Below are 27,601 nucleotides of genomic sequence, written 5' to 3'. Positions count from 1 at the left end.
TTATAAGGTTACACCATTGACTCTGGGGGGCAGGAGCCGCACTACCTGACTTCCCACGTGAAGATGTTGTCATCCTGAAAACTAAAAGTAACTTCTGTAATTTCTTCTTAAAATGTCAAATGATCAAATAATTCTCACCTCTCTTATATGAAATGAAGAAAGGACTTTTCTCGGTTGGTTTAGTGTTAAGGTTAGAACTTGTTTCTTCATAATATCTATTACACAGGAGCAACAAAAAGCTAGACTACACACACACACACACACACTCACTTGAGACTTGTCGTTGGGTTGAATAGGTTCATGAGAAATGCTTGAAGTTTTGATTAGTGTACGCTTAGAACAAAGCCTTGGAGGAGACAAGAGTTTTAATTGTGTTGTCATACGTTAAATTTTGTTTATGCTGCTAATGTTTATGCCTTTTGCTTAAGGACAAGCAAAGATTCAAGTATGGGGGAGTTTGATGAGTCAATAATTAGTGTTTTTAAGTGGTTGTTTGAGTGTATTTTCTTTAGATTTAATGTGTTTTTATTTACTTTCTAGAAATATTTTACTTCAATTGCTTGTTATTTAATTTCAGGAACAAATATATGAAAGATTGAGTCTTGGAGCAAAAGAAAGGGGATTTGGAGCTGATTGAGGCCAAAAATATGAAGATCTCGTGCAAAAATATTAGGCACGGCCGTGCCTGGCGTGGCCATGCCTCCAATGTATCAAAGGAGGCTACTTTCCAGAAGGAATGGCACGACCCGTGCCTGTGGAAACACGGCCGTGCGGGACAGTTTTCCAATTTAGCTGCTTTTTCCAGACAAGCTGGAACGTCCCGTGCCTGTGGTGGTACGGCCGTGCCAAGGTTCCAGCTGCTTTCTTTTTTTGTTTTTATAACCTAAAGCCCATGGTTTGCTTGTGGAACATTCTAGTGATTTATTTCTTAGGGCTTAAGTTAGTTTTAGGCTATAAAAGGAGCAGCTAGCATACTTGTAATCTCATTTTTGTTCTTGGGAATTATATGTGACAATTGTTTCCATTAATAAAAGTTCTTCTTTTTATTTTCTTATTTACTTTTATGTAATATTCTTCTTCTTCTCTATGTCTACAATGAACATGAGTGAGTAGACTTCTTTGTCTTGGGATTGTTGGATGAGTCTAATGACCTAATCCCTATCAAACCAAGCATAAAACCAAAATTTTATGTAAATCTATTTTCTAATCTATTTCACCGTTTTTCTAATGAAATAACAAGTATTAATCGAAGGACCGAAAGGTGACGTTTAATAGTTGTTATTTCATCATCACAAATATCAAGCGAAGGATCGAAAGATGAAGTTTGATATTGGAACAAGTGAAATTAGACAAGGATTGCGAAACATGAGAATAGTCTAGAAACCTTGAGACATTAAAGTTTCATTCTAAAAGGGTTTCAATAGCAATTAACCATGAGAATAGGCGTGGTTGCTATTGAAATACATTCATTGAGACCGAAAGGAGATATGAAAAGCCAAAGAGAAACTTGTCTTTAGAAAATAGATCCAACATATGATTTATGTTTAGGGTTTGGTTTGTGAAGGATTTGTCACCAAGATGAACCAATAATCCCAAGGCGCTTTTTATTATTATTAATTTACAATCAAACAAAAATCCTAATTTTAACCTTTGAACTTCCATTTTACTCAAATAACTAAAAATGCTATATTAAATTAGTAGCATTTATGAAACACTAAAATTTTACCTTTCTCTAACCACACGATAATTTTATTTGATGAAATAAATTAAAAGACAATTGAATGTGGATCCGGATCCTCTAAAGTGATGAACTCACTTGAGAGCGTAAAGTTGACAATATCAACCGTTGATAGATAATTTAAAGGTAGTTATCGTAGGTATATCATAACAAATAATGAGTTTGTTGCAATAACAACTCTTGATAATTTAAAGGTAGTTATCGTAGGTATATCATAACAAATAATGAGTTTGTTGAAATAACAACTCTTGATTCACTCACTTTACGCTTTACTCGCTTTACATGATTTTTTCCCGTTGAATGCATAGATACTGAAAAAATTTAAAAAAAATATTCAATTTTTATGAATTGTAAGACTTAAGAAGATCGTAACCGCTTTAAGATGCAAACTGGTAAACATGAATGAAGTTGTGTCACGCCAAAACATTCATGCTTTTATTTTATTTTTAGTTTTGTTTTTTTAATTATATTTCTTCTGATAAATCTATATTATATATAATGAGATACCATATATAAAGGAAATATGAAGTTTTGGTCTAGCTTTTATTTTCTTCCAATTACACCCTTAAAAAGATTTGTCTATATAATGATATTTATTGATGTCATTAAAAAAGATAAGAATTTTACTCACAAAAAAAATCTATATTAATACTATATTGTTGGTGTGATTAAAAAAATATAACTATTAATCTTATATATGCTATATTGTTTGGTAATTGAAAAAGATAAACATAGTTTTTACAATTTGAAAGGAACAAAAAATTATAGATATAACTTTAATCAAAACAAAAACTTCATTAAAAAATATTATCGTTCATAATTTACATGCATTACCGCAATAAAAAAAGCGTGAAGACTGACACAATGCTTGTTTGGATGCTAGTTGAAAATAATGTGCATAGGAGTTTTTTGAACATTCTACAATGTTTTGAAAAATATGAAAATAATTAAGGCAGGTCCATTTAACCTGTGGCCTGTATAGGGGTCATATAGTTTTTTTTTTTTTTGAAGAGGGTCATATAGTTTTTTTAAAGTCCATAATTAAATGGAGCTTTTTAGCCTAGACCGATAAAGTCTAATGTAGGTTAGGGCCGGCCCAAAACAGGTCGGGTAGGGTAACCCATTTTCACAGCCATACATAATAGATTGATGTATAGGTTTTGAAGAGGAACCCTTTTTGCCAGCTGCAGCCGCAGCTACTCACCAACACTTTGTTCCCCTCCTTCCACCAGCCACATCTAATCATTTTCACATTTTAGAAGCTTGTGAGTAGAAACTAGATTACTTGTTACATTCACTATCATCTCAAATCAAACGAACCAAATACTGCAATTTGTGAGCTTGGAGTTTAACTACATATAGGTCTGCAATATTTTTACTTCTTCATTAGATCTGATTTCATTTTCCTCTTCTCTCTGGTTCTAATTTATACTAAACTGTAATTTCTTTTCTGCAGGATTCATTGGAGAGATCTGATGCTAATCCTTGATCATGATGATTTTAACTTCTTGTCGTCATCTACCATCTCCTTTCTTTGGTGGTTTATTAGTGACGACATTGTTTTAAATTTCTATGTCAACTTCGACTCGAGTGTGATTTCTTTGATTAAAAAAGTGAGAAATTCCAACAGGGATGTTCAAAAGGTTGGCGGCATAAACACGGTATTCGAAAATATACTTTAGATTTTCTGTTTATGTTTAGGGTTAAATCATCGAATTCTACATTCATTTTTATATTTATTGATATTGATCATGTGTGTAGACACTCAATGCATCTGCTATTCAATTCTTTTTACAACTGAGAGTGGAACGAATTTTTATTGCAACGTAAGAGAAATCCTATATACACACTGTCTTGATGCCTAATCAATTCAAGCAGGCAAATAAGTATGCCATCTTAGAACAATTTAATTTTGTTTTCCAATTGGAAGATTCAACATATCGAAACATAAACAACTGGATTTATTCTTGAGATATTGCAATCTTTTTCTGTGAAATTGTAGTTTAAAGAATGAGATGTCTAGAAATTGATGCATTTGTCAATCACGCCACATGATAAAAGCTTGTGAGAATTTCCCCTATTTTAAAGATTTTCCAAGAAATTGTTTTTAATTTATAGGTATGCGTTGTGGGTTTTGAAGTGAGTAAAGTAATTTAGGAATAATTACCGGTTTATTTACAAATCTGAGAATGATATAGACAAGAGAATCAAATTTGAGAATTATATATGTGTTTTATGGAAGTATTATTAAATGGTTTTGCTAAATGCTTTATTAAGTTTCTTGTATTCAGGATGAGAAATATTTTAAATATATTTGATGAAAGTATCAAATGGTTATTGTTGGAGTCAAGAATGTGATAAATTCTTGGGACTTGGATCTCCACTACTCATAATTTAGTTGAATCCTCTTTTTTGGCTCTCTACTAATGGCTAATGTGTTGTATATGACACTTCGTTTTCCACCTTGAGTTTAATCTCTTACCATTCTTTCAAATAGTATTTTTAATTATTTATCAAAATAAATAAATTATCCTCTTGTTGAATTATCGTAGTGGAAGTATTTGCAGTAGCGATTCTACTTTATATCTTCAACGTATTAAGCAAATTACTATTAGTATTCGGGCAGAAAGAAAGGAAATACATTTTTTATTACTCTCCTCCAATGTATCCTTTTTCTATGAATGTCTATCACTTGACTGTGTTGTATTTTCTGTTGCAGTCATATTGTTGTCTAGATACCAAGAAGTACTTCAACACATATCGCAGGCTCATACGGTATGTAGATTATGCTAAGAAAAACCGAGTTGGTGCCTATGGACTGGTGAGTTGAATTTCGTTTTTCCTGAATCATCACATCAATTTTGTGATAGTTTCTTGCATTTTGGACATGTATTATTTTAAATGTGTTTCATGTAAGTATCAAACGGTTTTGTGGACTCCGTTATTAAGTTTCAATGTGGTTACTGACACTGTACTGTTAGAGATGAAGAGTGCGACAAATTCTTGGGACTTTGGATCGTCTTACTCATTGCATAATTTAGTTATGTTAATCCTCTTATTTTTGTGACTATGATTAATATGTCGTATATGATAACTATGTTTTCTACTTCAAGTTTAATTTTTTCAGTGGAGTCCGTAATACCTTACTTTATATCAGATTATTAGATTAGATACTAATTTATCGTTTTTCAACATGTGTAATTGATTTCCATAAGGTTAATAAGTTCCCTTTATGAAGATTTGTTCCTGCACATGCTACCCTACTGAAAGTTTCTACAGTTATGGTTTTGAGTTATAAGTTATCTGCGACAACCGAAATTTTTTATCTTATGTTTCTTTCTATTTTCAGATCACAATATTGGAATCTCGCCGCATCAATTTTCCGTTTTCATCACCGACCAAAACAGTGACCGCAAAATTCCTTTCACCGCCAAGGTCAACATCCCTGCAGTGGCGTGTGACGACGGCACCTATGCTTTTTATGTGAAGCGGTGTGGGAGTTAGAAGAAGGCTTTGGTGAAGAAGAATAAGAACTTGTCGAAGAAAAAAATGCTTCAATGCCGTGACGGTGGTTCCCGGCCGGTGTCTGCGGCGGAGATTTTGGTTTTTGAACGTGGTGAAATGGAGAGAAGGATGCTGAAGTTTAAGATGGAAAGAGAGGCGTTTTGTTAATCTTATGGTTTTGAGCTGTACAGAGGCACTGATAAAAAGGTTATAAGGCCACCTTACACAAAGAGCCGTGTACACAAAGAAGGACATTAGAAATTAAGCTCAATTCCCCCCACGCAAAGCACCACATTCACTTTCCCAACATCAACATCATCACCTCTTCATACAATTTTTCGGGTTTCAACTCAACTCGTAAAAAAAGACAAGTTACAATATCCACGGTTGATTTTCCATTTTGGAAGAAGAATTCATCTGGAACGTTGGTTAAGACATATACATCATTGGACCCAAAGATTGCATCTGGAACGTTGGTTAACACATAGACATCATGGGACCCAAATATCAACATTCAAAGACATTCAAGAATTTCAAAAGGATGGTTCCATAAGAACTATACTTACAAATTTAATTTAGATTTTCTGTTTATGATTATGGTCAATTTTTTTTAATTCTAGTAATGACATTCAAGATTTTGATATTTATTAATATTGATCTTGGCTCGAGTTAACTTTAACATGGTTTGTGATTCAGTTTATTTGATTTTACAAATTCAAATTATGCTTCTGATATTGATTCTTTTCTTCGAATTGGCTAGTAAATGTATGTTTGCTAATTAAGTGCAGATAAATCTGATCAGATTGTTTCAACTGAAAATATATAACACAAAAAGATTGGTGTGGCCATAGCGTGGAAATAAAATCATTTTATATTATTTTTTAAATGCGAAGCTTTGTTATATAAAGGCTATAGTGCTAACAGGATTTGAACATATTGATATGATCCCATGATACACTATTTAGTAGAAAATTTTGTCACAAAGCGGTGTTGTAGCATGGTCGTACATAGGAATTTGACAACATTGAAGATGTGTGAAACAAAGTACAAAGGGTGCTAAATTTCTCCTCACTCATGACTTTTATTGGTGTTGTTTCGTAAATGTCATTATGGATCCTGGACGACTACAACAAGTTTCTATGGGTTCAAAATTAATTTCCAAATTGTCTTTTAAGTTTGGTGTTATACTGATCCAAATACATGTAAATTTGCTTCAATTTGTGTTGCCATAAATATGATATTTTTGGAATCAGCCTGTCCTCTTTATTGATCGCTCAGAAATGACACGAGCCACTTGATATAAGAATTTTTATTATGTATGAAAATGATATATGATTTTGTTTATTACGTATCGTTGATGTCTTAGTCTTAGCTATGCATTTCTATATTCATTTGTAAAGAAACTAAATAACTTTGTTGAATTTTAATTCACTATGGTTTGTTGTTGTTTACATTTTCTGTTAATGTTTTTTTTTAGAGGATTTCTTTTCATTTTAATCGAATTAAGTGGAAATATTTGAAGCAGCACTTTTGCTTGGTATCTTTGACATAGAAAAAACGAAATGATTTTTTGAATACTCTCCACCAGTTGATTGTGTTGTATTTTTCTGTGGTAATCTTATTATTATCAAGATATTGCAACACCTAGACACTTCCAGCTGTCTAAATCTGTTACACAGCAGCATCAGCAAAGGGAGCAAATTCTCTCATCAGATTCTGATTTCTGTCATCATTCATAGCATATGGCAAATCTGGATCGAATATAACAATCGGTATTTTTAAGTCAAGGAACTCAATATCCCCAACATGGTCAGAAACATCATTGCAGAAGTCAAGTTAAGTTCTAGCAGGCAGGTGCAAGTTAGTGAGGTTTTTTGGAGACCTCCGCGGAGGGGAAGCATAAAAATAAACATTCACGGATCTTCTTATGGCTTACCCTCTTGTGGGGCTATTGGCATTGTAATTCATGACTGGGAAACTAAGTTCCTGGGAGGCTCTGTTCATAACATTGGAAATGCTTCTGCTTATGTGACGGAGGTTTGCGCAGCCATGTATGCACTAGAGAAAGCAGTTGAGATGCAGTGGTGGGATTTTTGGATTGAAACCGACTCTTTAATGGTAGTTAAGGCGTTTTCTAACCATTTCGAAGTTCTTTCAATTGCTGAGATCCTTTTTTATTTGATAGACTTTCATATTTGTCATTGTTCGTAGGTGAATTAGTTTTTCAACGCATGCTTATATGAACCTTCAAGAAGAGACACAATTCATTAAAGTTTATCTGAATGACGATCTCTTCGGAAAACAGCGATGTTTTTGCAGAATTGAGAGCTTTATGTTTAAAGGTAGGACAGTAAATAGGCTAGCAACATAAATTTTTTAAAGCAACCAGAGAATACTAACAGTGTCACGCTGCTACATCTGATATGCATGTGCAAACAAAAAAGTCTTGACAACAGTTAGATATTTTTTTTTGAACAGAAAACAGTATGGACAATATATTGAATTTTAAATAGCAAGTATTAGTACTCCTTGTATACACCTTCAACCAGCATGCAATATACTTGTGATTCTGAGAGCAGGTTAAAGATTTATTTTCATATTTTAACAAAGGTGCGAGCTAAAAATGATTAGATAGAAATGAATGAATATAACATCAACAATAATACAAGATGGATATGCTGTTTTACTTCTTTGTAACACACTTCGCAAATCCAGAGAGCAAAAACAAAAAATCTATACAGAAAAAATTAAAACAGGGAGAAGAAAGAAATATGAAAGTAAAAACCCCATCCATCTTCCTGTCTTGTTGATAATTTCACTTCATAAATCTTGAAATCTTGAAATCTTGTTGATTATCATTGATCATATCTCTCTCGAGCCACTTTACGAAATCTGTTGTTTTTGGATTTCCAAACTGTTAAATTTGGATTTCCAAATTCTGTTATCTACCGAAGTTGTTACTAGGTTGAGTCACGACCAGGTCGCTCTCTTTAAGACGTTTCGTGGCACTACCCAAAGTTGTGCAAGGTAGACTATCAACCACGCCGCCTCCAGGATAAAACAAGCCCAGCTACAACTGTTCGATTAACTACTGCACTGTAGAAAATCGTTCGAGAATTACACCCTCAAATATGGTTCTAAGACCACTCTTTAATATTGAAACCACTCAAATTAATATGGTATTATTACCATTCTATTATGGTGCTGAGACCACTCAAATATGGTGTTACCACCATTCTAACTTTAACTTCTCCAAAACATCAATATGGCACTACGACCACTCAAATATGGTGATACCACCATTTATTGTTATAATATTTATATACCGTTAAGATCATTCTTGATTCCGACGGGACATTATTATTCCAAATAGGGACTATGATCTTAAAAGTACTCTTTATTCCGAAGGGACATATATTACCGAAGGGGCTATGAACTTAAGACCATTCTTAATTCCGAAGGGACATTAAACCGAAAAGGGACTATAGTCTTAAGAACACTCTTAAAATATGGTTCAATCGATTGATCGAAGCCACTCGATACGGTACGTAACCGCTCTATTTGAAACCGAAAGGGACAGAAAGGAGTAGAAGCAGAAGAAACTTGTTAACACAAGTCGGAGGGAGAAGAGAAGAAAAGAATTCCCGACAACTCAATGAAATTCTTTTCGGTGTGTGGAATGTACTGTGTGAGCTCTCTATTTATAGAAAAAATTCACAACTAATAAGTGAGAAACTTTGGGAACAAGTAATACATTACTTTGTCATTAAGTAATTCACATATTAGATCTAGTACAAAAATATCTCAATTGAGTACCAAAATATATTATATTTAGTACAAAAATATTTTAGCAAAACTTGGGAACTAAGAAAGCACTTTCTAATAATGATTAAATTAATTATTTAATTTATCATTTCCAAATAATAAAATATATATCAATATATATATTTTTCTCTAGTGCTTATGTACCCCCATTAATTAGAGGTACACCCCCACTATATAAACACTACTAATGTGTGTGTTCCATCCGATGTGGGACTTCCACTTTTTTCAATTCACACAACACTAGTTCTACCCAACATGGGAATTTGTGTTTAGTCTTTTTAACTCAATTTCCACACATGTTCCAACAAAATCCCTCTGACTTATGTGTACTGCTCTCTGCAGATTGATAAATGCTGGTCCTGCTGGTGAGATTCTCCCAGCCGTTTCATCATCAGTGGCGAGGAGAGAATGCAGCTGAAGAACAAAAGTAATAACAACAGCAACTTCTGTCTTCACAGACAAGTTTTCGAAATTGACATCTTTGAGTTTGCTAACTTTGGCTTAATCTGTAAAGGAAAATGCAAGTTCCCTGCTTCAGTTGTCAAATCAAAGCTCATTTGGTCCAATACATCTTTCTTTTCATGAATTCTTGTAATTTTCAGATAGGGTGGACCTCCCTGACATTTCTCAGTGGTGAACAGAGCCTCAACATTTTATTTTACCTTTGTTACATAGAGATTCTACAGGTTTACCTTTTCTTAGAAAAGTCACTGTGTAATTTGTAATTGGTTCCGGGCCATTCCTGGTGTTTAATTTTCATTACCATATCAATAAGGTTAAAAAAATATCAAGATATTGAGCATTTTTTCCTCATGCGCATTTTTTCTGTAAAAAAGTTACCATTACGGCAATTAAAACCGCCACTATACACACTTTTTTTGGTTGAAAAGTGTATATTAAGGCGGTTGAAACCGCCGTTATAATAAAAAATATTAGCCGTCATTTTATTCAACGTGTATTATGACAGCTTGCATGACGGTTCTTCTCAAATCAATATTTTAAATTTAGTGGCAGTAAAAATGATGGCGCTTTTGAAGATGCCATTTTGGCAAATTCTTCTTAAACCAACATTTTTTTATACTCTCCACCAATTGATCTTTTTTCTATTAATGTCTATCAGTTGATTGTGTTGTATTTTTCTGTTGTAGGCTTATTGTTGTCAAGATACTGAACATATTTTCTACATGTGCATTTTTTCCTGTAAAACGTGGCCATTACAGCGGTTCAAACTGCCACTGTAGGACTTTTTAGCTGAAAAAGTGTAAAATATGGTGGTTAAAACTGCAATTTTGATAATAAAAAAAATTAGCCGTCATTTTATTCAACGCGTATTTTGACAGTTTGCATGGCGGTTCTTCTTAAACCGATATTTTAAACTTTATGTGCTGGAAAAATTATGACATAAACTTTGTTTGCATGGCTTTTCTTCTAAAACTCAACTTTGTCCCCATCTTTTGACACTTGAAATGGTTTTTAAAACAGTCATCAACTTTATTGATATTCCAAAATAGTCTTTAATTTTTTGCAACATTAAACAAGTGGTCCTTCTGTAACTTCAAGTTAACCAACAGAGTTAACTTTAGTGACTTTGGTTATATATCCAACGTTCTGTACATGTCATCCGATTGTATAGACCATTTTGAAATGCCACTCTCCTTCTGTGACTTTAGTGAAACACCTCCTTTCGATCTTTGTATGCAAAAATTTAGGCATTGTGAATGACTTTACTCTCCATTGTTGGTCTCAAGTGTCATTAATGTTCTCATTCAAGCATGGTGAAGACCCCTCGTCACAAACAACATATTGGTATGTTTCTTTGCGTAGTTTCTTGTCCTTAGTTGTTTCCTTGAAACATCATCTTAGTATGTCTTCGGACTATATGAGTTTAAGCTTGTTTAGCTTTTCAAATAGATTTAAATTACATTTTAATTCTAAAAGAAGAGCAGGTTGAAGAAGATTGATTTGAATAATTGAAATGTTTGGCTCGAGGTGTATGAAGATATAGAGGTAAACCATGGAAAATAACTCCTCAACATTTCTTGGCATATTTATAAGTCGATGAACACACTGAAAGAGTATGAACCGACTTCAAATTGCCTCTTGCCTATACTATGAGTAGTGTTGGAATCTGAGGGATTGTTTGGCGAGATAGAGGAGTTGTTGGCGGCTGGTAGTTTGGATCTATATATTGTGTTTCAATTTGTTGTTTGGTAAGCTATCCGGCTGGGAGGCATGTTTTTTCTGGTTCTCTTGATGTTGTTGTTTTTCAGTCTGTTAGTTTGGCAATTTTGGGGTTGTTTTTGCGGTTTTGGTCTGTTTGGGCGTGGCCTGCTGCTGCCTTTGGGTCTGCTGTACTGCCTTTGCGCTGGGGTTGTTTTTTCTTCTGTTTTCTTTCGCATCAACTTTCTCTTCTTGAGAGAGGTTTGGGAGCTTGAATAATATTTGGCTGTTCAAGAAGAAAAAAACAACTTTGATATAGTGTGACAACAACAACTATGCATAGAGGAACCAAACATTTATAACCAGTAGTGGAACAAAACATGGTCCAGCAAATAAACTGTTCAGATTAAATCTGAAAATAAATGATCTAGAAAAGATATGTATGCATAGAGGATAAAAATTGTTTACAAAAGTTTAAATTAATGAGCATGAGGGAAGGGGAAAACTATTAACTAGTAGTACAAATTTTTGAATATCATAAAAAGATAAAAAAAATAATGCTATACCTCTTTTTCTTAGAGAAAATATTTTCATAGTATATAAAATAGTCATACTAAGATTTTATTGTATACTATCTTACAGAGATCAGAAATTATGCGTGTCGAATATTAGGGTGGGGGTCTTACTTTCTCAGAGGTAATTGAAATATAAAAGAATAAGGATTCCTAAATTGTCATATAAAGGCTCCAACTTTATCTTGGAACCTTAGAAGTTTATAATATATTCTCTATTATCTCAGTAGTTCTACAAATGAGCAGTGCTAACTCATCTATCTTACCAAGGGAGCAAAAAATAAAATTAATATGCAACGTTTGGAAGAGAGAGTTTGCTTTGTTTCAATGTTCAGTCATAAGACCTAGGTATGTCACATTCCTTAGTTCAGTGAAAGCATTAATACTTTTGCGTAAGAAAATTAAAGAGAAATTAGAACATAACTGTAAAATAAAATTGAATTAAAAAGATCCAACAATAAAACAGCGGTTCATCTTATATTCCTACCTATTTAGGATTTAGTTACTCATGATAAATAAAGACAAAATTACAAAAGAATAAAACATACTCTATAGACTAACGATGAGGAGAGAGAGACTTCTTCCTTGAAACTCCTAGTGCTTGCCTTCCTCTAGAACTGCTTCATTCTGAATAAATCATTATGAATGCGAGGAGTTGTATTTATAGGTTGCTTTTCGAGTGGTTTGGATTGGAAAAATGGGCTATTTCTCTAAAACCCGCAGAGACAGAGCCGCATGCGCACCGCATTTCTGAGTGATTACTGCTCTTCCCTCAACACAAAACACTCGCTCCTGGTAGCCTTGCCCAAAATACCCCTGCGTTAGTTAAGTAACACAAGTGTTAAATGTTGCGCTACTTAACTAACGCCGCATGAGTTAACTCACGCAAGTTAATAATTCTAAATTGGAAAGAAGGTGGCAGCCTCCAATGAATTATAAGACAACCATAATATAGTTTAAAATTTAATATGCTTACAACACCTGTACATGACCTGCCTCGTGGCCTCATTTGGCTGTACCTTTGTTTCTTTCACATCATTAATATGCTTACAACACAACAAACGACATAGCATTGTACATTGTTGTTGATTCTTAATATGCTTACTGATTTATTAATATTTTTCTTAGGGATTACTAACATTTGTTGTTTTTTGAAGGAGGATGTATCTTCAAACAACTACATGCATGTAAGCAGCCTATAGTCTGGCAACACAACAAACGGCATAGCATTATACAACTTAACGACAACATTAATAGCATGCAAGACAATTGCAACTGGCGTGAGTTAACTCACGCGGGCCAAAATATCCCTGCATGAGTTAACTCAAGCAGCGTATGCTAGGTATAACACATGCGTGAGTTAACTCACGTGGGCCAAAATATCCCTGCGTGAGTTAACTCAAGCAGCGTATGCTCGGTATAACACATGTGTGAGTTAACTCACGTGCGTGAGTTAACACACGCAGGGGTATTTTGGGAAGTTCAGCTGGGCGCGAGCGAAAAGTGCAGGGGGAAGAGCAGTAATCTTTCTTAGTGCACGCCTCGTGCGCCAGTGCTTTTTCAGCACTGGTTCTCACACCCGGGGTGTGTGCCTGCACTCTGATTTGTTTTTGCCTTTTTCTTGGTCTTTTCAGAGTTTTCTTCCTTGAAACTTGTAATAGAATTTCTCCATTTTGGAATGTCTTTAGAGGCCTCTTGAATCAACATCCATTGTCTTCCTAAATCCTTCTAAGGTGCTTCCCTTTGCCGATTTGGATGATTTTAAATTGAATTACATACAAAAACCTAATAAAATTTTGGATCAAAACATTATAAAATGTCAAGAAAACCATATTCAATTTTTTCTAAAAACTCCTCTAAAGTATATTAAAACTTAACTAAAATGACTGAAAAATAAGTTGAAAATCATGTAAGATGACTTGTCATCAAAACCGCACAAAAAATAACGAGGCTTCAATCAAGAACCTTGAGACCCATGAGTCGTGGCTGTTGGACGTAGATAATAAAAAGCATGAATGATTTTGGTAGTTTCAGTTATGATTTGATTAGGATCATAAATTTACAAGATTTGTATATTATAATAATCGTAATATATAATTTATGGGTGGACACATATTTGAACACTTCATTTGATAAAAAAAATACAATTCATTTTATTAAAAAATATATAACATTAAATTATTACCTTTTCTACTATTGTTTGTGTGTGAGAAAATAGAATGTTCAAATCTTTATATTCATGCAAGTATTAGAGTTGTCAAAATAGGCTTACCCATAAAGGTCAACATGCCAATCCGAATAAAAAGTAGGATTTGGGCCTTAATATTCTATCGCGAACTTTTTCCAAGCTATTTAGTCCGACCCTATATTGTCTACTACCTATTGTGGCTGGCATGTATGGGCCAGGTATTCTGTTTGTCCTTTTTTGGTTACAAGGTATTCTGGTTTGTCTCAAATAACTAAAATTGCTATAATAAATTAGTAACTTTTATAAAACACTAAAATTCTACTTTTCTCTAACCACACAATAAGTTTATTTTGACGAAATCAACTACAAGATAGTTAATGCAGATCAGGCTCCTCTAAAGTGATGAACTTGCTTTAAAGTGTACTAAAGTGGACAATATCAATCATTACTTAATAAATTAAAGGTAAAGTTGATTTTCTCACTTTAGAGGATTTTCGCCCCCGTTTTTTTTTAAATAGCACATTTATTTATCATACCACCCTTACAAGAAGTATATATGGCGGAAACAATGACCAAAATTGATTATGCTCCCAGACCCCAAACACCTACATGTATGGGCACACAAACAACTAAATAACCACTAAAAATAGAGGACCAGCAACATGCTAACAGAGCCAAAACAACAAAGAAAACAACACCATGTAAAAAACTAACAATGGTACTAAAACCCAAAAGTCACCTATACCGATACAAAATAGAACTTCCATACAACCGTTAGGATTCCAACACCATTCATAATACAAACAAATTGAAACCTTCAATCTAGCCAGAAACCACCTCCATGACAACACTTTGACTTCATCCACTATCTCTTCCACCTCCTTTACCACATTATTAAAAAAAATCATATTTCAAGCTCTCCAAATCATCCAAATCGTTACTTGCGAAGCCAATAAACTTTTCGCAGCTTTTCGTTCTACGCCTCTCTACTCCAACATTCCAAATGCATAAACAAATCCGGAGGGGTAATGAACCAAAAAATATATCCACCTCATTACCAAATTCCACACCCCTCTATCCAAGACACAAAACAAGAAGAGATGAGTAGATGTTTCCCCCTCTAATTCGTACAAAGAAAATTCTGCCGAATCCTCTGGTTGAATAATTTTGTAAATGGCAAGTTTTGATTTCATCGAAATTCGTTCAAGTAAATGTTTCCAAGAAAAAGCCACCACTCTTGATGGAGATTGCTCTTTCCAAAACATAACAAAAAACCATCTTCACAATATCACTCCATCTATCCTCCCACACGATTAGTTTTTCCAACAAAATATAAGTTGACTTAACCAAAAACAAATCATTTTCCTCCGGTCTCCACTTCCCACAGTCTGGGTCTTAGGAATAATTGAAACCATCCACAGTTTCAAACATATTATTTAGAAGGTTCACTTCCCACACACAAAGCGATCTATTCCATGAAAACACACGTTACGCCAAAAATGGTCATAGATAGTGCTTTTGAAACAAAACGCTATAATTAGTTTGCACCATAAATAGCGTTTTTTTAGAAAAGCAATATGTAAGCCCTCAGTGTTCCCTTATATTGCGCTTTAGTGTTATAATCACTGCAAAATGGGCGCTATTTTTTCCCTTTTTTGTAGTAGTGACGGTAGCTTCTTTATTATTTAAAATGGCATAAAGTCTTGGAAATATCCCACCAATTCCTACATGCCTTACCACCTCCTAACTGAATCAATTTGAGCTTCCACATTCGTGACTAAGCACAAGCTCCTTCCACCACCGAGAAGCATACCTCAGACACTCTACACCACTACCTTCCAACAACGTTCCCACTCCACTTCCATATTTTTCCATCAACACTAATTTCCATATAGGATATTGGTTTCTAACAACCGCCATATCCATTTTTCCAATAAAAATTCAAATTAACTAACATAACATCTCATACACCTAATCCTCTATGTATTACTTAACAAATGAGTCATGATTCATTTTGATTTGTTAGGAAAAAACAAACGAATCATGATTCGCCCACGACACAAGATTCCTCCACAAATTTTCAGAAATACTCTTCGAATTTGCCCCCACCGGTTTCCCCAAGTACTTAAAAGGAAAATCGCGTTCACAACAATTAGTAAAATTAATTACACGCCATAATTATGATCTCTCTTGATACACATTAACCTCAATCAAACAACTTTTGAAAAAAATTGACCTTTGAACCAGATGTCATCTCAAACCTTCGTAATAATACCTTTACAAAGAGAGGTCTCATGTTTGCTTTGCCTATACAAAGAGTATCACCTGCATATAGAAGATGAGATATCTCCATCCCTTTCGATCTAAACTTAAACCACTTGAACATATTTAGATTCACCACATTTATCATCAACCCACTATATCCCTCAGCTAGGGATGGCAATAGGTACCCAATGGACAGGGTACTATGCTACCCATCCCCATACCCGCGTTTGTAAAAAATGCCCTTACCCGTGCCCGTACCCTCGTGGGCAACAACTTTAGTGCCCTTCCCCATACCCTATGAGCACTTAAGTGCCCATACCCGCACCCATTACCCGCACTTTAATCATGAAAAAACAATAAAAAACACCACAATTGAAATAAAACCATGATCCAAAAAATTTCAAACCAACTCATAAAATAGTAGGAATCGTAGTATTTAGTCAAATAAAAAAATATCTAAAATATCACTAAAAAGAAAGAAAAAATAGATACCTTACATCAGTTATCGTTAAAAAGTTGCACTTGCATGTTAAAGTCACAATAAATGTTACTAAAGTTTTTATTAAGCTGTATTAAGTTGTTTAAGGTTTAGGGTTAGACTTAAGTAGTTAAATAAATTAATTAATTGTACTCCAAAAATAAATCAATTATGTATCATATTATATAAATACATATATGCGGGTTGTGGGACTGGGTAGTACAATGCCCATCCCCGTGCCCATACCCATTCAAATTTGCGGGTAATTATCCATACCCATGCCCGTACCCAAGAAAGCGGGGTTTTGCCCTACCCATGCGGGTATTTTTTGCGGGTGCCCATCGGGTCTGGGTCCAATTGCCATCCCTACCCTCAGCCACTAGAAGTAAAAACAAAGGAGAGGATCTCCTTGCTTTAATTCACTTTAAATATTAATTTCCTCTGTAGGTCTTCTATTCACCAAAATGGACATATACTACCTCGGAAGACACAAGTCATCCACACCACCCACTTTCAAAATCTACCACCTCATTTACCACCAACACTCCATCTACCAAATTTCGCTCTTTAAGGAGATATAATAGGATTCATCACCATAGACAATCTCACCGCTAGCACCTTTGAAAGAAGCTTATAGAAGCTCCGTAGCAAAGAAATTAGACGAGAGTCCATCAATTACAAAAGAGAGATGAACTTTTTTCCCGTTCATGCATAGTTATATACTAAACAAAATGAAGAAAAAAAATGTCCAATTTTTATGAATTGTAAAACTTATGAAGATTGTAACCACTTTAAGAAGGAAGCTGGTAAACTTGAATAAAGTTGTGTCATGCCAAAACATTTATGCTTTTTTTTTATTTTTCAGTTTTGTTTTTTTTTATTATGTTGTATTTTAATTATACCCCTAAACAAGTTTGTCTATAATAATTCTATTTGTTGGTGTGATTAATTTTTTTTATTTTTTTTTGACAAAAGTAATCGATATTCATTCATTCGAATTGATAGAGTACATCGATACAATACAAATCTAAATTCGCTAAAAACAAAAAGGATGAATTTGTGAACAAACTCACATCATCCATGTTAATAGCATAAAACTGCAAAGTATATATGCCTACAAATATGACTATATTCAAATCTCCGGAATACTCATGTCTCCGGTTCTGCAACGTTAACGACGCCAAAGTCATTGTCATTGATCGGATATGCACTAGCTCAAAGCTAATCTTTCAACCTGAATCAAATAAACACCGCACTAAGACGGGAAATCAAAAACACACCGCACAAAGACGGGAAATCAAAACAAACAGAGTCGTTCAGAGACGACGAAATCACAAAAACAAATGAAAGAAAATAGAAAATATGTGAAATCACTTATTCAATTAGGATATAATGAAAAACAACTCGGAGGGGTGATTTTTAGGTCAAAATTGACCCTAAATCACCCCTCTGACAAGAAGAAGAAGGAGAAAGGGGTGACAGCTAGGGTTTGAGAAGGAGAGAAGAGAGAGAGAGGTGTATTTATTTTATGATTATTAAAAAGGATACGAATTTAAAAAAAAAAACTATAATAATGTTATATTATTGGTGTCATTAAAAAAATATAAGAATTGATAATATATTTTTAATATAGTAGGGTAATTGAAAAAGACAAACAAAGTTCATTAAAAAAACAACGTTCATAATTTACATGCATTATCGCAATTAGAAAAAGGTGTCTAGACGGACACAAATTGCTTGTCTGAACATAGAAAAAAATTGTGTTTGTAAGCTTTTTTTTTTGACAAAATCGTAAGAAATTTTGTTGAACATTCTATAATGTTATCAAAAAATGAATGAAAATAATTAAGGCAGGTCCATTTAGCCCGTGGCCCGTATAGGGTCAAATAGTTTTGCTTAGGTCCGTGTTTAAATAGAGCTTTTTAGCCCATTATCGCAATAAGAAAAAGGTGTGTAGACAGGCACAAATCGCTTGTCTGAACATAGAAAAAAATTGTGTTCGTAAGATATTTTTTTTTTGACAAAATTGTAAGAAATTTTGTTGAACATTCTATAATGTTATCAAAAAATGAATGAAAATAATTAAGGCAGATCCATTTAGCCCGTGGCCCGTATAGGGTCAAATAGTTTAGCTTAAGTCCATGTTTAAATAGAGCTTTTTAGCCCAACCTGATAATGTCTAATGTTTGTTAGGGCTGGCCCTAAATAGGTCGGGTAGGGTAACCCGTCTTGACACCTATATATATTGTAGACTGATATATAGGTTTTGAAAGCTAGAGCAGCCGCAGCTACCCACAATACAAACCCATTGTTCCTCTCCTTCCACCAGCAGCATCTAATCACTTTCTCATGACTGACCTTAAAAGCTTATGAGAAGAAAGAAGATTACTTGTTACATTCACTATCATCTCAAATCAAAGGAATCAAGCACTTCAATCTGTGAGCCTAGAGTTTAATTACAAAAGGCATGCAATATTTTGATTTCTTCATTAGATCTGATTATGCTTTCTCTTCTCGCTAGTTCTAATTTCTACTAAACTGTAATTTCTTTGTTGCAGCTTCAGTGTAGAGATCTGATGCTATACCTTGATCATGATGATTATTGGTGACGACATCGTTCTATTTTTCTATTTCAACTTCAACTCGAGTGTGATTTCTTTGATTAAAAAAGTGAGAAACTCTGACAGAATGGGCTGTTCAAAAGGACAGATCCATAAAAACGGTACTGTTCATTGGATCAACTTTTGAGGAAGGCACTGAAGAGATGGTGATAGCCACTAATGTTGATCCAATGAAAATTAAATCATCATCAATGAATATGTCAACTCAATGTGAAGAATCTCCAACAAATTTTTGACACAATAGCTTCAAAAGAACATTCAATGAATGTCCAAAAAACAACGTGTCTAGTATTGGAGGCTACTCTCTTGATGGTTGTTGTGAGTTTTTACCAGCTAGATCCGAAGGCACCACCGATTTCTTTAAATGTGCTGCTTGTAAATGTCACCGAAACTTTCATCGTACTGTACCTGCAACTACTCTTGTCATGCCTTCATCTAATGCCTTCATCTACTGTTGAGCCTATCAAGGGTGATGGTCGTGATGGTGCTGAAGAAGGGACATCGAACTCGAATAAGTGAGTTCACCCATGAGCAAAGGAAGAAGATGTTGGATTTTGCTATGACATTAGGTTGGAAGAATAAAATAATGATGAGAATGTTCTTGAGGAGTTTTGTAACGAGATATAAGAGGTTTAGGACAAAGTTCACCCATGAGCAAAGGAAGAAGATGTTGGATTTTGCTATGACATTGGGTTGGAAGATTAAAAACAATGATGAGAATGTTGTTGAGGAGTTTTGTAACGAGATATAAGATGTTTAGTACAAAGTTCACCCATGAGCAAAGGAAGAAGATGTTGGATTTTGCTATGATATTAGGTTGGAAATTGAAAATAATGATGAGAATATTGTTGAGGAGTTTTGTAATGAGATAGCGGTGAAGTGTCTTGTTTTTAAGGTCTGGATGTATAAAAATAAGCATACCCTTGGAAAAAAGTTGATAATTATGAATTCTTGTAACAATTTGTAATCCAATAATATTTTCTACTGATGAAAGTTGTGGTTGATCTTGAGCCAAGAGGATTAATTGGTTTAGAGATCTTAAGTGCATGTTTTTTTTCTTGTTTGGGAAGAAGTTGCATTTATATTTATGTTATCAAAAAGTATGCTTAATTCTATTCTTCCAAAAACAAGCATTCTTAATTCTAAAATGTTTGTTGGCAGAAGGATAGTTTCTTCATAGCATCATTTTTTTCTTGCTCTTACATTTTCTGAATTTTAATGTCGTTGTATTATATGTCTAAGTTTGTCTCTGGCTCTTTTATTTCTTGATAATAACTATAAAGTAAGTAGCAACCGAATTCAAAACAAATTACAGTTGCGAAACGAATTACAGACCGATCTTTTTCTTCTCATTCATGTGTGGCTGTAGCCACACATGGCCATGATGTAGATCCACCCCTGCTTGAGACCCATGAGTTTTGGTTGTTGAACGTAGTTAATGAAGGTAAAAACTGATGTGGAGGTGCAAACATTTATTGAGAACATGGTTCAAAATGAGTAAAGAGCTGATAATGATAAAGGCAAGAAAGGTGTCTCTGAGCTAGATAGTAATAATAATAGTGGATAATTTGTGGGTGGACACAAAAATTTGAACACTTAATTTGATAAAAAGACACAGGTAGTATGTTTTCCTAGATTTGATCACTTAATTTGAACACTTAATTTGATCCCGAACGTTTTCCTAGATTTTCTTGTACAGGCCACAAGTAGTATGTTTTACTCAGATAACTAAAAATCACTACAACAAAAATGGGCTTATATAGCGCTTTTTTTTGGCTTTAGGTAGCGCTTTTGAAGCGCTATTGTAAATGGCGCTGGTAAAGGTAATATAGCGCTTTTTTTTTCTGTATAAAGCGTTAGCTATAGTAGGGTTTATATAGCGCTTTTATGTCAAAAAGTGCTAGCAAAGGTTATCCTTAGATAGCGCTTTCAAAAATAAACGTCATCTAAGACAAGTTTAAAAACAGCGTTTTTATTTTAAAAGCGCTATGTAACAATAGGTTTAGATAACGCTTTATAAAGGAAAAAAAGCGCTAGGAAAAGCATTTATTTTATTTTATTTTTGTCAAAATAAATTCTTTTCCAGATAGCGTTTTTTTTATTAATTTAAAGTAATATATATATATATATATATATATATATATATATATATAAAGTCTGAAATTTAATGGGAAATGTATATAATTTAGGCACATTATAATTGAGACTATTATTTATCGAATAAAACATAACCATATCATAAAAAATGTATGTATATATAGCATTAAAGTCAGAAATGTATAGCCTCTAATATGGTAACATGGATATCTCTAAGAGTTACAACTAATTAGTTGACATAAAGATCAAAATCTTCTATGGTATCATGCAGTCTTCATCTATCTTCTTGGTCTTCTCAACATTTTTATCCAAAACAAGCACGCAAATCATCATTCATTTCCAAATTTCGTTTACTCTCCTCCACCTGAATATATACCAGAAAACGCCATTAAGCAATAACACTATATTATATTAGAGATAAATTCAAAGTACTACTGATCATGAGTAGAAATTAAAGCAAGATTATAAATTAAAACAACTACGTACCACTTCTAGCAAATATATTAAACTCACCTTATTATAAAAAAAATCATATAACTTTTAGGCTGATCATGATCCGACACCATTCTTAGATTTCTATTAGTTTATCTTTTGAGTATGTCACACACTTGAAACCATCAATGTACTGTATATATTATAACATTAAAAATAACCATGTTACTTAATAAACTTAATTATACATAGATATTATACTTTAATATAAAAAAACATACCAACTTTGGAATCTCATTTAGTTTTGAAATGAGAATATCTTTCATAAACCTCATCACAAAGTACCCGCAATCTATACCATTTTCTTGGCAAGGACACTACAAAAAATAAAATAATAAGTAATTGTATAAGTTAGTTTATTTGGTATGCCATGTAGAAGTCACGATGGATGATTATGGAATTGATTAGTAGGTTATACAAAAGGCATATGCATAGTGTATATCATATTATCACATCATTCAATTAGTTTATTAGAAAATAATTCTAGTCACACACAAAAAGTGTTATTGTTTATATATATATAAAAAAATTGAACCAAAAGAAAAATTATTCATCTTACTAGTTGTGTAGAGTTTAATTAAACCCAAAATCTTTAATAAACAATTGTCAAATTTCAGTAATTATTCATCAAACAAAAATTTTGAATTTTCGATTGTCAAATTCATCCTAATCACTAACAGTGAAGTCTTAAATTTAGTTTGAACCTTGAAAACCTAAAATATCCAGATGAAAATATGAAAAAATTAAAGAATATTTGAGTTAAATTGAGGTAAGGAGAGAATGAAGATGGTACCTGAGATGAAGAATTGAGTATTTAAAAAGCTGTAACCGGTCGACGGCAGCGACGATTTGATGCACCGCAATTAAGAGTGAGATAGAGGTGGTTGTTCTGGAATGAATCGAAAGAGACGGTTATGGTTTTGGAATAGATCGAAGGAAGCGAGTGATGGTGATGAATGAATTGATAGATATAGGTGGTTGGTGATGAATGAATCAATAGAGGTGGTGGTTCTGGACTGAATTTCCTGCACACGATCTAATGAAAGTTTTGAGTAAAGTAGTTTTGGGTTATGTTATTAATTGCTTTAAAAAATACTTTTAATGAAAATTATGTTATAGTTTTTATTTTATCTTTAGGATGCATTAAAATAGGGATTTCCATTAAAATTGGGATTCTTTGTTACTTTTGAGTATATAACAAAAAGAAGTTACGCTTTGTTGTTAGTGTATAAAGCGTTTTTTTTGTGTAACAAAAAAAAAAGCATTTTTTTTCAAATATAAATAAAAAAAACAAAAAACGCAAACTTCATGAAAATTATGTTATAGTTTTTATTTTATCTTTAGGATGCATTAAAATAGGGATTTCCATTAAAATTGGGATTCTTTGTTACTTTTGAGTATATAACAAAAATAAGTTACGCTTTGTTGTTAGTGTATAAAGCGTTTTTTTTTTCAAATATAAATAAAAAAACAAAAAACGCAACTTGCAAAGTAGGATTTATGGAAAAGTAGGATTTAGTGGGACCAGGACATTTGATTTGTTTTTTTAGTTTGGATTTGTTTTTTGGGAAAAAGTTTAGATTTGTTTTTTTTTAAGTTTAGATTTAGTTTGTTATATATAATATACATAACAAAGGTTTGTTATATATATGATAAAAGAATTAAAAAAGGTTTGTACCAAAATTTTTTTTAAAAAAAAGGTGTGCTTTGTTACTGCAATCCATTTTTCATTTTTTTTTTGAAAGATGCAATCCATTTTTCATAAAAATTCAAAAAATATTTGAAATATGCTATGCAGGGGATCGAACAGGGGACCTGTTAGTTAATGTACATTAAATCAGTTAATAAAATGGCGCTTTTTTTAACCTATAAGCGCTATCTTTCTCAAGCATACAATAGCGCTTTTTTTAACCTATAAGCGCTATTTAAGGTTGATTTATATATAGCGCTTTTCATAAAAAGTGCCATATACGATTAATCATGTTTTTTATTTAAATAACTATTATTTTTATTTAACCTATACTGACGCTTTCAATACAAAGCGCTATATATACTTAAAATGATAGATAGCGCTTTTTCAAAAAAGCGCTAGCTAAGACCTCCGTGTTTTAATTTATAGCGCTTTAGAGTTAAAAGCGCTATTTATGAGGCGCTATATTTTCCCAATTTTGTAGTAGTGAATGCTATAATAAATTAGTAGCATTTATGAAACACTAGAATTTTACCTTTCTCTAATCATACGATAATTTTGTTTAATGAAATAAATTACAAGACAATTGAATGCAAGTCCAGCTCCACTAAAGTGATGAACTCACTTGGGAGTGTAAAGTTGACAATATCAACCGTTGATAGATAATTTAAAGGTTTTTTTTTTTTTGAAGTAAAAAAAAAAAACCTTTAAATTATCTATCAACGGTAGTTATTTTAGATATATCATAACAAATAATGAGTTTGTTGCAATAACAAACCTTGATTTACTCACTCTACGCTTTACTCGCTTTTTAGGATTTTTTCTTATTGAATGCATAGACACTGAAAATATTACAAAATATTCAATTTTTATGAATTGTAAGACTTAAGAAGATCGTAACCGCTTTAAGATGGAAATTGGTAAACTTGAATGAAGTTGTGTCATGCCAAAACTTTCATGCTTTTATTTTATTTAGAGTTTTGTTTTTTTTAATTATATTTTTTTGTATAAAGGAAATATGAGGTTTTGGTCTAGGTTTTATATTCTTCCAATTATACCATTAAATAAATTTGTCTATATGATGTTATTTGTCGGTGTCATTAAAAAAGATAAGAATTTTACACCAAAAAAAAAATCTATAATAATGTTATATTGTTCGTATGATTAAAAAATATAAGTATTAATCTTTATTTGCTATATTGTTTGGTAATTGAAAAAGATAAACATAGTTTTTACAATTTGAAAGGCACAAAAAATTATAGATTTTAACAAAACAAAAACTTCATTAAAAAATTATCGTTCATAATTTACATGCATTACCGCTATAAAAAAAAAGCGTGAAGACGGGCACGAAGTGCTTGTCATAACTCTACTAGAAAATAATGCGCATAAGAAATTTTGTTGAACATTCTACAATGTTTTGAAAAATATGAAAATAATTAAGGCAGGTCCGTTTAACCTGTGGCATGTATAGGGTCATATAGTTTTTTTTTTGTTTTGAGAGGGTCATATAGTTTTTTTAAAGTCCATATTTAAATGGAACTTTTTAGCACAGCCCGATAAAGTCTAATGTCTGTTAGGGTCGGCCCTAAACAGGTCGGGTAGGTTAACCCATCTTCACACCTATACATAATAGATTGATGTATCGGTTTTGAAAAGGAACCCTTTTTTCCAGCTGCAGCCGCAGCTACCCACCAACACTTTGTTCCCCTCCTTCCACCAGTGGCATCTAATCCTTTTTCACATCATAGAAGCTTGTGAGTAGAAATAAGATTACTTGTTACATTCACTATCATCTCAAATCAAACGAACCAAATACTGCAATTTGTGAGCTTGGAGTTTAACTACATATAGGTCTGCAATATTTTTACTTCTTCATTAGATCTGATTTCATTTTCTTCTTCTCTCTGGTTCTAATTTATATTAAACTGTAACTTCCATTCTGCAGCTTCATTGGAGAGATCTGATTCTATTCCTTGATCATGATGATTTTAATTTCTTGTCGTCATCTACAATCTGCTTTCTTTGGTGGTTTATTGGTGACGACATCGTTTTATTTTTCTATGTAAACTTCGACTCGAGTGTGATTTCTTTGATTAAAAAAGTGAGAAACTCTGACAGAATGGCCTGTTCAAAAGGATGGTGGTATAAACATGGTATTCGAAAATATAATTTAGATTTTCTGTTTATGTTTAGGGGTTAATCATCGAATTCTACATTCATTTTTATATTTATTGATAGTGTAATGAATGCATCTTCTTATAGATTTTGCTACTCGCATCCATGGAGGTTGACTGGTCTAAACTCCCAATGGAACTTCTGAATCTGATATCACAACGAATCTACGACGAAGTCAATCTCATTCGATGTGGATCAGTTTGTTCGACATGGCGCTCTTCCTCAATCCCCAATCATCATCAAACCGCCACAACAAGAAGAACAAACCCTAACCCTAACCCAAACCAAATACTTTCACCTACTCCCCCAATATTGGACATTTAATTGCGGTTTTGTGCTGGATTACAACAAATTACATGTTTTCCATTTAGGAAGCGCCTGCTATGGCTTGGACTATGACTTAACAGTAAACAAGCAACTCTACAGTGGTGAATACATGTACCCTAAAAAGGTTGTTGCTGCTACGTGCCACGAAAAAATCCTCTCATTGTTGGCGCGTTAGCCTCTCCCCCATATTCGGTACTTTTGAAATTCAGAGATGAACTGGAAGGTGATCCCCGACATGTCAGCGAATTTAGGAGACATGTGCCTTTTTAAAGGGCAGCCTTACGCAGTTGACAAAATTATAGTATATTTTACCACTCAATACATCTTCTATTCATGTTTTTTTACCACTGAGAGTGTAATGAATTTTTATTGCAATGTAAGAGAGAATCTAGATACACATTGTCTTGATGCCTAATCAATTCAAGCAGGCGAATAAGTGCACGGACTTAGTACAATTTAATTTTGTTTTCCAATTGGATGATTCAATATTTCGTAACATAAACAACTTGATTTATTCTTGTGATATTGCAATCTTTTTCTCTGTTAAATTGTAGTTTAAAGAATGAGATGTCTAGAAATTGATGCATTTGTCAATCATGCCACATGATAAAAGCTTGTGCGAATTTCCCCTGTTTTAAATATTTTCCAAGAGATTGCATTTAATTTATAGGTATGCGTTGTGGGTTTTGAAGTGAGTAAAGTAATTTAGGAATAATTACAGATTTATTTACAAATCTGAGAATGATATAGACAAGAGAATCAAATTTGAGAATTATAAATGTGTTTTATTGAAATATTAAATGGTTTTGTTAAATGCTTATTAAGTTTCTTGCATTGGATGTGTAATATTTTAAATATATTTGATGGAAGTATCAAATGATTATGTTAAGGCTAATTCTTGTTGGTGCGAAAAATATACCAACGAATTTCGACGAAAGACTATCACCCAATGTATTCCACCCAAACATGTGAGTGTTGTATTATTATTCTTTTATAAAAAATTAATTTTAACCAACCGTCCGTGTATTCATGAAAAAGGAAGTTATATTAGTATGTTTCTATTAAGACTAAGGCAAGTAACGTGTTTGAATTGCACTTTCGTCGAACTTCACACCTGCTATTTCGCACCACATAGCAATGCTCTTATGTTAAATGCTTCGTGAAGTTTCAATGTGGTTATTGTATTGTTGGAGTCAAGAATGTGACAAATTCGTGGGACTTGGATCTCCACTACTCATAATTTAGTTGAATCCTCTTTTTTGGCTCTCTTACTAATGGCTAATTTGTTGTATATGACAACTACGTTTTGAGTTTAATCTCTTACCATTCTTTCAAAATAAATAAATTATCCTCTTGTTGAATTATCGTAGTGGAAATATTTGCAGTTGCGATTCTACTCTATATCTCCAACATATTGAGTAAATTACTATTAGTATTCATGCAGAAAGCGAGGAAATACATTTTTG

The 27,601-nt window shown here is 33.1% G+C and overlaps 1 pseudogene; it reads left to right on the top strand.

Annotated features, from left to right (window-relative positions):
- Positions 1-7,048: 7,048 nt before the first annotated feature.
- On the top strand, positions 7,049-20,402 carry LOC146897877 (zinc-finger homeodomain protein 7-like; annotated as a pseudogene).
- The last annotated feature ends 7,199 nt before the right edge of the window (positions 20,403-27,601 follow it).

Source organism: Medicago sativa, chromosome 8 (assembly GCF_051527215.1).
Source record: "Medicago sativa cultivar Bolivia chromosome 8, Bolivia_mono, whole genome shotgun sequence".
Lineage (NCBI taxonomy): Eukaryota > Viridiplantae > Streptophyta > Magnoliopsida > Fabales > Fabaceae > Medicago > Medicago sativa.
The sequence above is the reverse complement of the archived record's forward strand: the minus strand, read 5'-3'. Positions and strand labels throughout refer to the sequence as shown.